The sequence below is a fragment of the Apodemus sylvaticus genome, chromosome X, assembly GCF_947179515.1.
Source record: "Apodemus sylvaticus chromosome X, mApoSyl1.1, whole genome shotgun sequence".
Lineage (NCBI taxonomy): Eukaryota > Metazoa > Chordata > Mammalia > Rodentia > Muridae > Apodemus > Apodemus sylvaticus.
Genome location: NC_067495.1, coordinates 129454818 through 129470155, shown reverse-complemented (window position 1 = coordinate 129470155; position 15338 = coordinate 129454818).

The following is a 15338-nucleotide window of genomic DNA, read 5'->3' as shown; positions in this document are numbered from 1 at the left end:
TATTCAATATCATAAAGTTTCAATTATACAAGTCTTTTACTTTCTTGGTTAAAATTATCTCATGATATTTTTTGATGGTATTGCGAAATGAATTGTTTCCTTGGTTTTCTTTTCAGTCCATTTGTCATTTGTATATAGGAAGGCTACTGTGTTAGTTTTGAATCCTGGTACTTTGATGAAAGGGTTTATCAGCTGTAGACATTTTCTGGTGCAATCTTTAGAATCTTTCATATATAAAATTACATCACCCACAAATAAGAACTTTTTGACCTCTTCTTTTCCTATTTGTATCCCTTCAAATATCTTTAGTTGTCTTACTGCTCTAGCTAAGACTTTCAAGTACTATATTGAATAGGTAGACAGAGTGGGTATTTTTGTTTTGAAAATCTCTTTGTTTAAGATGATGTTGGCTATGAGCTTGTGGTAACTTACATTTATATTTTGGTGTATATCCCTTGTGTCCATAGTATCTCCAAGACGTTTTCATGAAGGTATGTTGAATTTTTTTTCATAGACCACTTCTGCATCTAATGAGGTATTCATGTTCTTTTTACTATTTAATCTGTGGCAGATTACATATACTCATTTACATAAGTTGAAGTATTATAACATCTCTGAGAAACATTTAATTTGATCATGGTAGATAATCTTATTGATGTGTTATTAATTTACTCTGTAGGTGTTTTCTTGAAAAATGTTGCATCTATGTTCATAAAGGATATTATTCTATAATTTTACTTTTTCTTGAGGCTGTAGTGTCAGAGTCATAGTGACTTCATATAAAATTTTTAAATGTTCTTTCAGTTTTCATTTTGAATAATAGTTTGCTGAGTATTAGAGGTAATCCTTCTGTGAAGTTCTGAATCTATATTGCCCTGGTTTTTGTTTTGTTTGTTTCTTTGTTTGTTTTGCTTGGGAGAATTTTAGTTACTGCTTCTATTTTATGAGGTGTTTTAGGTTTGTTTAAATTGTTTATTTCAAAATCTTGACTTTGGGACATATGGGGAGGGGGGATCCGGGAAAGGGGAAATCATTTGGAATGTAAACAAAGAATATAGAAAATAAAAATATTAAAAAAAGAATATAAAATTTTAAGGTAAGCTTTTATAATTCTTGGAATTTCCTCAATGCCTATTGTAATCTCTCCCTTTTCATTTTTACTTTGGATATTTTCTTCCCATTTATTCATTAATTTGGCTAAAATATGTCAACATTGTTGTTCTTTTTCAAAGAATTAACTCTTTGTTTCATAGATTTTTTTTGTTTCTATTTAATTGATATTAGCCCTGAGTTTACCATTTCCAATCTACTCTCTCTCTCTCTCTTTTTTTTTTTTACTATTTCCACTTCTTTATTTAGAAACTCTAAGAGTGTTGTCATGAGATATCTCCATGTTTTGTAGGTACTTAGTGATTTTACCCCCTTCAAGCTGCCTCACTGTGTTTTTTATGTTTGTGCATGTTGTGTTTTTATTTTTGTTCAATTCTCAAGTTTATACTTTTCTTATATATTAAAGTCTTGTTACAATTTGTATTCAGTAGTGAGTTAATTATTTTCCCTAAATTTGTGTACTTTTGCTGGTCCTGATATTGATATTAAACTTTATATTTTTTTAGTCCTGCACACACGTTTATATCTTTTTTTCTTAATTCATTGTTTACATTCCAAACGCTTTCCCCTTTCCCAGTTCCCCCTCCCCATATGTCCCATAAGCCTTCTCTACACCCATACTATAATCACCTCCCTCCTTTTTCTCTGTCCTGTTACTCCCCTACAATGCTGCATCAGGTTTTTCCAGGATCAGAGCCCTCTCCTTACTTCTTCTTGGGAGGCATTTGATATGCTATTTGTGTCTTGGGTATTCAAAGCTTCTGAGCCAGTTAATATCCACTTATCAGTGATTCCATCCCATGTATATTCTTTTTTGATTGGGTTATCTCACTTAGGATGATATTGTCCAGTTCCAATCATTTGCCTACAAATTTCATGAATTCATTGTTTTAATTTCTGAGTAGTATTCAATTGTGTAAATATACCACATTTTCTCTATCTATTCCTCCATTGAGGGACATCTGGGTTCTTTCCAGCTTCTGGCTCTTATAAATAAGGCTGCTATGAACATAGTGGAGCATGTGTTCTTATTATTGCATGCGGAGAATCCTCTGGGTATATGCTCAGGAGGGTATAGCAGGGTCCTCCTGTAGTGTCACATTCAGTTTTCTGAAGAACTGACAGACTGATTTCCAGAGTGGTTGTACCATTTTGCAATTCTACCAGCAGTGGAGGAGTGTTTCTCTTTCTCCACATCTTCGCCAACACCTGCTGTCTCCTGCGTTTTTAATCTTAGCCATTCTGACTGGTGTGAGGTGAACATCTCAGGGTTGTTTTGATTTGCATTTCCCTAATGACTAATGTTGTTGAACATTTCTTAAGGTGCTTCTCAGCCATCTGAATTTCTTCAGGTGAAAATTCTTTGTTTAGATCTGCACCCCATTTTTAATAGAGTTATTTGGTTCCCTGGGGTCTAACTTCTTTAGTTCCTTGTATATATTGGATATTAGCCCTCTATCGGATGTAGGGTTGGTGAATATCTTTTTCCAGTATGTTGGTTGCCATTTTGTCCTTTTGACAGTGTCCTTTGCCTTACAGAAACTTTGTAATTTCATGAAGTCCCATTTGTCAATTCTTGATCTTAGAGCATAAGCTATTGTTGTTCTGTTCAGGAACTTTTCCCCCCGTGCCCATGTCCTCAAGGGTCTTTCCCTGTTTCTTTTATATTAGTTTCAGTGTGTCTGGTTTTACTTGGAGGTCCTTGATCCACTTGGAGTTGAGCTTAGTACAAGGAGATAAGAATGGATCAATTCACAATCTTCTGCATGCTAACCTCCAGTTGAACCAGCACCATTTGTTGAAAAGGCTATCTTTTTTCCCACTGGATGTTTTCAGCTCCTTTGTCAAAGATCAAGTGACATAGGTGTGTGGATTCATTTCTGGGTCTTCAATTCTATCCCATTGGTCCACTTGTCTGTTGCTGTGCCAATACTTTGCAGTTTTTAACACTATTAATCTGTAGTATTGCTTGAGGTCTCAGATTTTGATTCCCCCAGAAGCTCTTTTACTGTTGAGAATAGTTTTAGCTATCCTGGGTTTTTTGTTATTTCAGATGAATTTGAGAATTGCTTTTTCTAACTCTAAGAAGAACTGAGTTGGGATTTTGATGGGGATTGCAGTGAATCTGTATATTGCTTTTGGCAAGATGACCATTTTAACTATATTAATCCTGCCAATCCAAGAGCATGGCAGATTTTTCCACTTTCTGAGGTCTTCTTTGATTTCCTTCTTCAGAGACCTAAAGTTCTTCTCATACAGGTCTTTTATAAGTTTAGTTAGAGTCACACCAAGATACTTTATATTGTTTGTGGCTATTGTGAAGGGTGTCATTTCCCTAACTTCTTTCTCAGCCTGCTTATCCTTTGAGTATAGGAAGGCAACTGATTTGCTTGAGTTGATTTTATAACCAGCCACTTTGCTGAAGTTGTTTATCAACTGTAGAAGTTCTCTGGTGGAGTTTTTTGGGTCACTAAAGTATACTATCATATCATCTGCAAATAGTGATAATTTGATTTCTTCCTTTCCAAATTGTATTCCTTTGACCTCCTTATGTTGTCTAATTGCTCTAATAAGCCAATTAAAAAGACCAAATTATTGGTGGAAAGAAGAAAGAGGCAATTTATTCAATGAGGCCACATTGGGAAGAGACACAAAATGATACCCCAAGTCTGGCTTTGGGGTCCTGAAGCAGCACCAAAGTTTAAGTAGAAGAGGCTATGTGAATCTGAGAGAGAGAGAGAGAGAGAGAGAGAGAGAGATGTTGTGGATAAATGCAGTCTTAAAGTAATAGATATAGACTAGGATAAAAAGATTGAAAGAGCAGTGTGAAAGAACCAGAGGAACCATGATTTCATCTTGTGTTTTATATTTTTCAACGTAATATTTTTATTGATTCTTTGGGAATTGCATATCACGTACCCCATCACACTCCATTCCCTGTCTTTCCATTCTACCTGACCACCCTTGTGTGTGATCCCAAATTATTAAAATAAAAATAAATAAATGAACAAGTCTAATTTTTGTCATCCACATATTCACTGGAGCACAGTCTAACTCTCAATGCCCTGCCCATTAAATAGAGCTAAAACTTTCCCCTTCCCACAACCCTCACCAGAAACCATCAATTGCGGAGAGCTAACTTAGGCATCCTTATATACTCTTCAAGAGTTCTCTTCAATGGCTTTTTCTTTAGGCTGCTACTTTGGGGGGGATAGGAGTGGAGGGGGTTGGGTGAAGGTAGCAGTTGTCACAGAAATCTTCCATGCCCCTGTTTCTCAACTATTCATCTGTAATCATCTATATCACTGCAGAAATAGTGTCTTTGCTCTTTACAGTTAGAACAAGCATGAATCATGGGCTTCTATGTGCTTCCTGGTGACATCACATACCACAAGCAGATACAGATACAGATGTAGTAGGACCACATATTTGGCAAGGCCCTCGGAGACACTCTTGGTCATGGAAATCACCAGTGGCTCAGATGGCAGCACAGGCACAACAGGAAATATTGTTCTCCTGGAACCTAGAACAGTAGGATCTCCCCTAGGTCATGACTTTGCTGTTTAACACATAGACTCATAGCAGCTTTCCTTAACTGCTCAACACTTAAACCATGTCAATCCAGTTAAAAATTACAGCACAGAGTATAGAGGCACGCCTAGATCTTACCCTTGGCTGGGGAACTATTGGCAATTGGTGGCTAGAGAGGAAAGGATAGTCACTCTAGTTTGGAGACATGGCAGCTGATAGGTAATTTGTTTCTCTGTTGAGGACTCCATTAACATGCAAACATGGGTAGCAGTAATTTGTCTCTGTTGTTATATATCTTTAAAAAGACATGAAATTTGGAGGGAGATGTGTTGGAGGTGTCTGAAGGTAATTGAAAGGATGTGACAGGTTGTTTACAATTCCAGAGGCAGTCAGACCTGGCAGAATGGAACCAATATATGAGGTGCACAAAAATTTTATACAATTTTCAACTTTATTCAGAACACTGGAGAATTTATACTCTGAGGAAAAAGCGGAGTCACGTGAGTTAACTATACAATCACAAAAGCAAGTCACAAATGGCAGACAAGTAGCATGCGATGGGCAAGCTGCACATGAAAAACATTTTCCCACAGAAGTATGTAAACAAATAACAATTCCAGTTGTAGTGAATAATCTAAAGTTACTCATATTTGATATACCTTGCAGATGACTGGAAACAATTCAAGAACAAGTCCGTGTTTTGAAGAAATTGAGGTCATAAGGCTTTTGTCCTATTTTCTTTGAGTTTTCTAACAAGAACTCAAAAATCCCCTGATACAACTCAATTCTTAGACCATGGTTTGGCAGTGGGAGATTCATATCATCAACATACATTGTATATATCCATGAAAATTTTCAAGGATAAATATAAAACCATTAAAAAAAACATTGAAAAATAAAATTGAAGAAAGTAGTACCGGATGGAAAGACTACCCATGTTTCTGGATTAGAAGAATTCATTTTGTAAAAATGGCTTTCCTACCGAAGGCAATCTACAGATTTAATCTAATCCCTACCAAAATATCAATGTTATTCTTCATAAAAATAGAAAACATAATCTTAAATCTCATGCAGAAGCACAAAGAAGCCCTTGATATCCAAACAAATTCTAGGGAAAATGATTAATGTTGACAGTCTCACTATATTTGATTTCAAATTATACCACAGAGACATAGTAACAATAACAATATGGTATTCACACTAAAACAGAGACATAAATCAGTGGATCAGAATGGAGAGCCCAGACGTAAACCCATTCAGCAACAGCTACTTGATTTTAGATGAAGATGCCTAAAACATACAGTGGAGAAAGGATATCATTCTTAACAAATGGTGCTTGGAATATTTGATACTTCATATAAAAAAGAATGAAATTTGATCCATGTCTTTTATCCTGAACAAAAGAATTCCAAATCTTTCAAATGTCTTATTGTAAGAACCGAGACTCTGCAACAGGTAGGGAAAACCTGAAGGAAAACATTTCAAGATATAGACATTGGTAGACATCCCAAGGAGTACACCAGTAGAAACATGAAATTAACTAGTTTCTGCAGTGATAAATAAAAGGCCAATCAAGTTAATAAATAGCCTATAAAATGAGAGAACATATTTGTCACCCTTCCATTTAACAGAGATTATTATTTAGATTATACAAATAAATAAAAACATACAAAAAGGGAATAGCATACAACCCAACAAACAAATGCCTAAAGAAATAAATGAGAGCTCTCAAAAAATGAGAGTCCTACTGGGTTGCTTCATCTCATCATATAAGAGATTGTGCCTAGTTTTCTTGCATCTTGTTGTGCCATGATAGGTTGATATCCCTGGGAGGCCTGTTCTTTTTTTTGAAGGGAAGTAGAAGAGGAATTTGGTATTAGATCTAGTGGAGAGGGAAAGTCTACAGTGGGGCACACCGGGAGAATGAAGGGAGAAAAAACTGCAGTCAGTTTGTTAAATGTGAGAGAAAAATAAAAATTTTAAAAAGATGAGGTACATATGGCCAGTAAACTTATGAAAAAGTATTATACTTCACTAGATGTCAAAGAAATGAAAATCAAAGCTATCTTGATATTCCATTTCATTCCAGTCATGACAGTCACTGAGAAAGCAGAAAGAAACAAGTGCTGACAAGGATGATTATGGAAAGGTACTCCCAACAAGGCTGGTAGAAATGCAAGCCAGTGTAGCACTATGGCAATCAATATGGACCTGCCTTAAAAATGAAAATGAGATATATTGTATGACCCAGATATTTTATTCTTATGAATTTATCCAGAGGATTCTGAGTCAACATATCACAGAGATAGATACTTGCTCATCAATGCTTATTATAACATTATTCACCATGGCTCAGTTATAGTACCAACTTAGGTTTGCAATAACAACAGAATGGAAAAGTACACCTACCTATAGAATGTCTCTCCTAGCATAATGTTATGCTGTTTGCAGAACATATACAACTGAAAATCTTTTTATTAAGCAAATTTTAAACTAATCAGTTATTTGTCAGAGAAACTCCAGAAGTCAGCAGAATAGTGAAAGCTACTGCCTAACTTCTTGGTCGCCCACATCACAAAACAGTTCTACCTATTGCAGAAGACACCACACACCATTTGGCTACAGGATGATAGAGAAATAAATCTCAAACTGACAGAGAAACTTCCTTTCTGCAGGCTAGTTTTCATTTTGCCAGATGGTGCTATGCAGGTTATAAGGGGAGAAAAGACATTGACTTTACCTAGCACCAGCACCTGCATGTTACAATACCGACCAGTTCATCCAGATGTGCCCACTCCCACAGTAGTGGGATTACTGTTACTGGGGAACCAATCTCTTCCTGTTTGGATTTGAAGTCTGCTCCATAGGCATAAATTTATGTGTCTGGTGGTGTAATTCTAGTCAAAAGTCCTTAGTTTCTAAGTTATGGTTCCTAGTGTAGAAAGTGATATTGTTATTTTTCTATATGGTCATATTGCTTAACTGTCCTTCTTTTTCATTCTTTTTGAGATAATATAATTACATCATTTCCCCCTTTCCTTTCCTCTCCTAAACCTTCCCACATACACCTCCCACTCTCTTTCAAATTCATGACCTCTTTTTCACTAAGTTTTTTACACACATATATGTATACACATATATATTCCTAAATATAACTGATGTATTCCACATGATATTATTCTTATATATGGTTCCAGGGCTGACCATTTGATATTTAATAGCCAACTATAGTGCTCTTTCCTGAGGAAGACTCTTTCCCATTCTCAGCATTTTTATTTGCCTATACTTCTTTGTGTCAGGTTGAGGTCTCCTGGGATTTCATGTGTCCTCATTGACATGTTGTTGTGTTTGATCAGTTCATGTTTATAGAGTCATGTTAGTCAGACTTTATGAGTGTAACATCTGATATTACTAGGAGACACAATCTCAAAGTAAACTTCCCTCTGGTTCTTATAATCATGACGCTTTCTTTTACAAAGTTTCCTGAGCCTTAGGTGTAGGGAGTGTTTTGTAGATGTATCCACTGAGACTGGGCTTCATAACTCAGGTGTTTTAATTGGTTGTGATTTGTGAGATGGTCTCTGTTATAAAGAGATGTTTCCTTGATGAGAGGTAAGAACCACACTTATCTGTAGCTTTAAGGTTTATACTCATTTAGTGAAGTGGTAGCTGTAGGTTCTCTTACAAGTTCCATGACTTCACTAGCCTGAATAGCTGACTGGGTTTCCCGTCCTGAGTGAGTCTTAAGTCTAATTAGACAGCTGTAGGTTAGCAATGAAGTATGCATGCCACTACTTCACACTTAAGGTTATTTTTGCCATACTGGATATTGTTTTGGATCATAGGAGATATAGCTGGGTATGACCATTGGTTGTTTCCCTCCTTTAGAAGCTTGCAAGGCACCTTATTATACCATGAAACCTATTCCTCAGGAAGGACACATTAAGACCAGCTCCATTTCAGAGATGTCTTGCCTCTGTCTTAGTGCATGGTATCTTCAGTAATATAGATTTACCTTTCACCTCCGGGAGACAACTAAGGGCAATAGCCATAACCTGTATGTTTTGGGGATCTTTTCTATAGCCCTGAATAAGCACTCAAAAGATGACTTTAAATAATTTTCCTTTTTTTGTCATAACTACTGGGTAAAGATAATTCCTGCCTGAAATCTCAGGGCTCAGCTCATACATTCTTGGCTCCTTTTAAAACCTAGATATGGGAAGCAGTAACTACAAAGAGTGTGTTATTTTTAAAAAGCCATAAAGTTAGGAAGGGGTATATAGTCCTTATGAGAGTAAATGGTGTTAAATATAATTATATTTCATTTCGTAAGTGTATGCAAGTCTCATAAATTATATATTTAATGACTAAATTTGAAATAAATGCAATCATATTTTCATCAAATAAAAGATAAAATTAAGCAGACAGGAAGTAAGAGGAGGCTATATTAAAGGGATGGGAATAAAGGACAAAGTGTGTATATGATAATATTTTCATTGTATAGAAGTATGAAATTCTCAAATAATAAACTTCTAAAAATTTAAAAGACCAAGAAATACAGATACTGTATATTTAATTCTCTCATTTTTTTGGTCCCTAGATTTTACAGAATTGTGTAAAAATAGTATGGATGTATGAACTGAAAACTTAAAGAAAAGAAACTTTACAGGGAAACAATGTCAAGTAACAGGAAGGAGACAGGCTGAAAAAGAGAGTAGGGATGTAAAAGAGGAATATTCTCAAGTTACAATATATATTTATATGAGAATGTCCTTGTATAGTACAGTACCACCAACAGTGAATGTACACAGTGAAAAATAAGATGTGAAAATAAAAAAATAGGATCTTTTCTGTACTACATATTCTAATTACCTTTGTCAAAAGCCAAATTAATGTAGATTCATGGATTCTAATTTTTTTACATATTCAATTTTACTTGTCACACACTGCTCCCCTCCCAGTCACCCCCTCCCACAGTCCTTCCCGCATCCTCCTTCCCCTTTTGAGGACCACGCCACCTGTGCACTCCTCTTGGTATCCCCTGACCCTGGCATATCAAGTCTCTGCAGGACTAGGCCTATCCTCTCCTACTGAGGCTAGACATGGCAGCCCAGCTCAAAGAACAAATCTCACTGACAGGCTCCCACTCCAGTTCTTAGGGACCCACAAAAAGATCAAGCTGCACACCTGCTACACAAGTGTGTGGGAGGAGGTTGATAGGTCCAGTGCATGTATGTTCTTTGGTTGGTGGTTCAGTCTCTGACAGCCCCAGGGGTCCAGGATAGTTGATTCTGTTGGCCTTCCTGTGGAGTTCCTACCCACTTTCGGTCCCACAATCCTTCCCCCAGCTCTTCTGTAAAAGTCCCCAAGCTTTTTTAAAGATGCTTCTCCGCCATCCGAAGTTCTTCAGGTGAGAATTCTTTGTTTAACTCTGTACCCCATTTTTTAATAGGGTTGTTCGGTTTTCTGGAGTCTAACTTCTTGAGTTCTTTATATATATTGGATATTAGCCCTCTATCTGATGTAGGAAATGCAAATCAAAACAACCCTAAGATTTCATCTTACACCAGTCAGAATGGCTAAGATTAAAAATTCAGGAGACAGCAGGTGTTGGAGAGGGTGTGGAGAAAGAGGAACACTCCTCCACTGCTGGTGGGGTTGCAAATTGGTACAACCACTCTGGAAAGCAGTCTGGCGGTTCCTCCGAAAACTGGGCACCTCACTTCCAGAAGATCCTGCTATACCACTCCTGGGCATATATCCAGAGGATTCCCCACCATGTAATAAGGATACATGCTCTACTATGTTCATAGCAGCCCTATTTATAATTGCCAGATGCTGGAAAGAACCCAGGTATCCCTCAACAGAAGAGTGGATGCAAAAAATGTGGTATATCTACACAATGGAGTACTATTCAGCCATTAGAAACAATGAATTCATGAAATTCTTAGGCAAATGGATGGAGCTAGAGAACATCATACTAAGTGAGGTAACCCAGACTCAAAAGGTGAATCATGGTATGCACTCACTAATAAGTGGTTATTAACCTAGAAAACTGGAGTACCCAAAACATAATCCACACATCAAATGAGATACAAGAAGAAAGGAGGAGTCGCCCCTGGTTCTGGAAAGACTCAGTGAAACAGTATTTGGCAAAACCAGAACGGGGAAGTGGGAAGGGGTGGGAGGGAGGACAGGGGAAGAGAAGGGGGCTTACAGGACTTTCGGGGAGTGGGGGGGGCTAGAAAAGGGGAAATCATTTGAAATGTAAATAAATTATATCGAATAAAAAAAGAAAAAAAAGAAAAAAAAAAGAAAAAAAAGAAAAAAAAAGTCCCCAAGCTTCATCCACTGTTTGACGGTTCATATCTGTATCTGTCTGAGTCAGCTGCTTGGATGGAGCCTCTCAGAGGACAGTCATGCTAGACTCCTGTCTGCAAGCATAACAGAGTATCATTAGTAGCATTAGGGATTGGTGCATGCCCATGGGATGAATCTCAAGTTAGGCCTGTTATTGGGTGGCAGTTCCTTCTGTCTCTGTTCCATTTTTGTCTCTGAATTTCTTCAGGTCTCCCACTACTAATATGTGGAGTTCAATGTGAAATTTAAGCTTTATGAATGCTTCTTTTACAAATGTGGGTGTCCTTGTGTTTGGAACATAAATGTTCAGAATAGAGATATCATCTTGGTAGATTGTTCTTTGATGAGTATGTGCTCCTTTTTTTTTTTTAACGGAATCTGCAGCTTCCAGAAAATGTGCTGCAGTCAAAGTCACCTTAGCTTCTTTTTTTTAAAAAATGTTACCTCCATTTTTCTTTTTTTTGTTTAAAATTTTTTTCATTCGATATATTTTTTATTTACATTTCAAATGATTTCCCCTTTTCTAGCCCCCCCACTCCCCGAAAGTCCCGAAAGCCCCCTTCTCTCCCCCTGTCCTCCCACCCACCCCTACCCAATTCCCCGTTCTGGTTTTGCTGAATACTGCTTCACTGAGTCTTTCCAGAACAAGGGGTCACTCTTCCTTTCTTCTTGTACCTCATTTGATGTGTAGATTATGTTTTGGGTATTCCAGTTTTCTAGGTTAGTATCCACTTATTAGTGAGTGCATACCATGATTCACCTTTTGAGTCTGGGTTACCTCGTTTAGTATGATGTTCTCTAGCTCCATCCATTTGCCTAAGAATTTCATGAATTCATTGTTTCTAATGGCTGAATAGTACTCCATTGTGTAGATATACCACATTTTTTGCATCCACTCTTCTGTTGAGGGATACCTGGGTTCTTTCCAGCATCTGGCAATTATAAATAGGGCTGCTATGAACATAGTAGAGAAATTATCCTTATTACATGGTGGGGAATCCTCTGGGTATATGCCCAGGAGTGGTATAGCAGGATCTTCTGGAAGTGAGGTGCCCAGTTTTCGGAGGAACCGCCAGACTGATTTCCAGAGTGGTTGTACCAATTTGCAACCCCGCCAGCAGTGGAGGAGTGTTCCCCTTTCTCCACACCCTCTCCAACACCTGCTGTCTCCTGAATTTTTAATCTTAGCCATTCTGACTGGTGTAAGGTGAAATCTCAGGATTGTTTTGATTTGCATTTCCCTAATGACTAATGAAGTTGAGCATTTTTTAAGATGCTTCTCCTCCATCCGAAGTTCTTCAGGTGAGAATTCTTTGTTTAACTCTGTGCCCCATTTTTTAATAGGGTTGTTTGGTTTTCTGGAGTCTAACTTCTTGAGTTCTTTATATATATTGGATATTAGCCCTCTATCTGATGTGGGATTGGTGAAGATCTTTTCCCAATTTGTTAGTTGCCAATTTGTCCTCTTGATGGTGTCCTTTGCCTTACAGAAACTCTGTAATTTTATGAGGTCCCATTTGTCAATTCTTGCTCTTAGAGCATATGCTATTGGTGTTCTGTTCAGAAACTTTCTCCCCGTACCGATGTCCTCAAGGGTCTTCTCCAGTTTCTTTTCTATTAGCTTCAGAGTGTCTGGCTTTATGTGGAGGTCCTTGATCCATTTGGATTTGAGCTTAGTACAAGGAGACAAGGATGGATCAATTTGCATTCTTCTGCATGCTGCCCTCCAGTTGAACCAGCACCATTTGTTGAAAAGGCTATCTTTTTTCCATTGGATGTTTTCAGCCTCTTTGTCGAGGATCAAGTGGCCATAGGTGTGTGGGTTCATTTCTGGATCTTCAATCCTGTTCCATTGATCCTGCTGCCTGTCACTGTACCAATTCCATGCAGTTTTTAACACTATTGCTCTGTAGTATTGCTTGAGGTCAGGGATACTGATTCCCCCAGACTTTCTTTTGTTGCTTAGAATAGTTTTAGATATCCTGGGTTTTTTGTTGTTCCACATGAATTTGATAATTGCTCTTTCTAACTCTGTGAAGAATTGAGTTGAGATTTTGATGGGTATTGCATTGAATCTGTAGATTGCTTTTGGCAAAATGACCATTTTAACTATATTGATTCTACCGATCCATGAGCATGGGTGGTTTTCCCATTTTTTTTTTATCCTAAATCTTTTTTTTATTCGATATAATTTATTTACATTTCAAATGATTTCCCCTTTTCTAGCCCCCCCCACTCCCCAAAAGTTTCGTAAGCCCCCTTCTCTTCCCCTGTCCTCCCATCCACCCCTTCCCACTTCCCCGTTCTGGTTTTGCTGAATACTGTTTCACTGAGTCTTTCCAGAACCAGGGGCCACTCCTCCTTTCTTCTTGTACCTCATTTGATGTGTGGATTATGTTTTGGGTATTCCAGTTTTCTAGGTTAATATCCACTTATTAGTGAGTGCATACCATGATTCACCTTTTGAGTCTGGGTTACCTCACTTAGTATGATATTCTCTAGCTCCATCCATTTGCCTAAGAATTTCATGAATTCATTGTTTCTAATGGCTGAATAGTACTCCATTGTGTAGATATATCACATTTTTTGCATCCACTCTTCTGTTGAGGGATACCTGGGTTCTTTCCAGCATCTGGCAATTATAAATAGGGCTGCTATGAACATAGTAGAACATGTATCCTTATTACATGGTGGGGAGTCTTCTGGGTATATGCCCAGGAGTGGTATAGCAGGATCTTCTGGAAGTGAGGTGCCCAGTTTTCGGAGGAACCGCCAGACTGCTTTCCAGAGTGGTTGTACCAATTTGCAACCCCACCAGCAGTGGAGGAGTGTTCCTCTTTCTCCACACCCTCTCCAACACCTGCTGTCTCCTGAATTTTTAATCTTAGCCTTTCTGACTGGTGTAAGATGAAATCTTAGGGTTGTTTTGATTTGCATTTCCCTAATGACTAATGAAGTTGAACATTTTTTAAGATGCTTCTCCGCCATCCGAAGTTCTTCAGGTGAGAATTCTTTGTTTAACTCTGTACCCCATTTTTTAATAGGGTTGTTTGGTTTTCTGGAGTCTAACTTCTTGAGTTCTTTATATATATTGGATATTAGCCCTCTATCTGATGTAGGATTGGTGAAGATCGTTTCCCAATTTGTTCGTTGCCGATTTGTCCTCTTGATGGTGTCCTTTGCCTTACAGAAACTTTGTAATTTTATGAGGTCCCATTTGTCAATTCTTGCTCTTGGTGTTCTGTTCAGAAACTTTCTCCCTGTACCGATGTCCTCAAGTGTCTTCCCCAGTTTCTTTTCTATTAGCTTCAGAGTGTCTGGCTTTATGTGGAGGTCCTTGATCCATTTGGATTTGAGCTTAGTACAAGGAGACAAGGATGGATCAATTCGCATTCTTCTGCATGCTGATCTCCAGTTGAACCAGCACCATTTGTTGAAAAGGCTATCTTTTTTCCATTGGATGTTTTCAGCCTCTTTGTCGAGGATCAAGTGGCCATAGGTGTGTGGGTTCATTTCTGGATCTTCAATCCTGTTCCATTGATCCTCCTGTCTGTCACTGTACCAATACCATGCAGTTTTTAACACTATTGCTCTGTAGTATTGCTTGAGGTCAGGGATACTGATTCCCCCAGATTTTCTTTTGTTGCTGAGAATAGTTTTAGCTATCCTGGGTTTTTTGTTGTTCCAGATGAATTTGATAATTGCTCTTTCTAACTCTGTGAAGAATTGAGTTGGGATTTTGATGGGTATTGCATTGAATCTGTATAGTGCTTTAGGCAGAATGGCCATTTTAACTATATTGATTCTACCGATCCATGAGCATGGGAGGTTTTCCCATTTTTTGAGGTCTTCTTCCATTTCCTTCTTCAGAGTCTTGAAGTTCTTGTCATACAGATCTTTCACATGTTTGGTAAGAGTCACCCCAAGATACTTTATACTGTTTGAGGCTATTGTGAAGGGGGTCATTTCCCTAATTTCTTTCTCAGCCTGCTTATCCTTTGAGTATAGGAAGGCCACTGATTTGCTTGAGTTGATTTTATAACCTGCCACTTTGCTGAAGTTGTTTATCAGCTGTAGGAGTTCTCTAGTGGAGTTTTTTGGGTCACTTAGGTAGACTATCATGTCATCTGCAAATAATGATAGTTTGACTTCTTCCTTTAAAATTTGTATCCCTTTGACCTCCTTATGTTGTCGAATTGCCTGAGCTAGTACCTCAAGTACAATATTGAAAAGATAAGGAGAAAGGGGGCAGCCCTGTCTAGTCCATGATTTTAGTGGGATTGCTTCAAGTTTCTCTCCATTTAGTTTGATGCTGGCTACCGGTTTGCTGTATATTG